This window comes from Rana temporaria, chromosome 2 (genome assembly GCF_905171775.1).
Source record: "Rana temporaria chromosome 2, aRanTem1.1, whole genome shotgun sequence".
Classification (NCBI taxonomy): domain Eukaryota; kingdom Metazoa; phylum Chordata; class Amphibia; order Anura; family Ranidae; genus Rana; species Rana temporaria.
Window position 1 is genome coordinate 521000380 of NC_053490.1, and position 2142 is coordinate 521002521.

Genomic DNA, 2142 nt, shown 5'->3' on the forward strand with positions numbered 1-2142 from the left:
CAAAAACAGCTGTGCAAACATGGTGTGACATAAAATATTGCAACAACCACCATTTTATTCTCTAGGGTCTCTGCTAAAAGAGAATACATCATGTTTGGGTGTTCCAAGTAATTTTCTAGCAGAAAATAATGATTTTTTACTTGTAAGCAACAAATGTCAGAAAAGGTTTGGTCTTTAAAAAACATATTTTTCTTTTTTTTTTTTTGAAAAGCCTATGGCGCATGAACACACCCAAAAAACTCCACCCGGTTCAGAAAAAATGTGTGTAACGGAATGACCTGTGACAAACAGAGACTTTGGAAGGATGAGGGGTACTCCTGTGCCAGCATCACTAATAACTCTTGTGTCTAGGGTCACCCTGTGTCCCTTTTGGGCATAGGGTGACTGAGAAATATTCATTAGAAATTACATGAGATGAGGCATTACTGATCGTTCATATTGCAGGATCTTGAGATATTGCAAAGTGTTGGTTTATTCTGACCCTACCGGTCAATAGAATGACTCTTTCAATGCTTAGCCCAGGCTATTGAGTTGTTAAACGAGGCTGGCTCCTGAAATACTTTTCATTGTGTGATAACACTGTTTAAAGCCTATTGATGATCAGGTGTGAATACCTTTCTGTCGGAGACAGACCGTCTGTCTAAAGATGTGGATTGAGGGGAACTCATTGTGTGATGGTGTTTTGTTTGAATTTTATTGATAAAGGAATGTGACTTCTCAGGTGCAGTAATTAGGTCATGTTAATTATAGACCGGCGTCGAAATGTCTGGAATGTTTAGTAATCAGCCCATCTGAAGGTGTATTGAAGCCCCCCCAGTGTGGGATGTGTGGGTGGAGAGTTCTTTGTTCCTTTGATGATTGTAACCTGTTGTACTGTATATAAGAAAGCCAAGTTACCATTAAAGGAGTTGATACATTTTTTAGCAGAGAATAGAGCTGTCAGTCTCATTTTCTGGGAAATAGGATGGATCGGGTCCTGCTGGTTGGAGTGTCAGATAAGCTGCCGTGGGTTGATGGAAGGTCGTAAACGGTAGTGACCGTTACAATGTGCACACACATAAAGAGTGTTCACAAAAACGTGCAGACGGGTGCAACGTCAAGTGGTCCTCCTGTGAAGGGACCCAAAAACCCTGATCCCCCGGGGCGTTAGGCTCCAGACGGGGACTGAGGTACTGTGGTCCGAGCATACGAAGCCGACACGGACCCAACTTCCTTGGAGGGACTGCCGAAATAGAACCCTCCCACTAGGTGGGGCTCCCCCGAAGGGAGAGCCCATGAGAGCAGGTGAACTAAGCCAGAAAGCCATGTCCACCCACTCCCAAGACGTTCAGGGCTGCCCCGAGGACCGGCACCCTAGTAGTCACACAGTGAACAAAACGAGCACAAACAAAAAAAAATAAAAAAGACAAAAAAAAGTGACAAACATAGGCAATAAATTAAATAAAGTGGGGGAAAGGGATAGTGGAGAGGAGAGTGAAAGAAGTGATCATTGTGGTATACAATGACCAGGCCCTCCGGCCAGGAATAAAAAATTCCTCCAGTCCTAGCCAAAAGGCCTGGCCCAGGAGGCAGGTGCTAAAAAAAGCATGTATCTGGTGCAGTGACCGTGGTATTTTTAAATCAAAGTGAATTCCTTCATCTACAAGCCGGAGTTTGTGTCGTATGCAAACTTGGCAGGCTGCCTGGATTTTCTTTATCCAGCTGTGAGAACTCTCTGCACTTGTTAGAGAGAGAAACTTTGGCCCAGATTCTCAAAGATTCGACGGCGCAACACCATTTGCGCCGTTGTAACTCCTCATCTGGCCCTGGGTATCTATGCGACTGATTCTTAGAATCAGTTACGCATAGATACCCATTAGATCTGACAGGCGTAAGGCTCTTACGCCGTCAGATCTTAAAAGCAATTTTTTTCCCGACGCTAGGTGTCGCATCGTCGTTTTCCCCGTCTATGCAAATGAGGTAAGTATGCGAGATTCCCGAAACATACGCGCGGTCGACGCTGAGAATTTACGTTGTTTCCGTAGCGTACGCGACGCGTAAGGTTGCCCCTGCTATTATGAGGGGCAACCGATGTTAAGTATGGCCGTCGTTCCCGCGTCGAATTTAAAAAAAATTACGTTGTTTGCGTAAGACGTCCGTGAA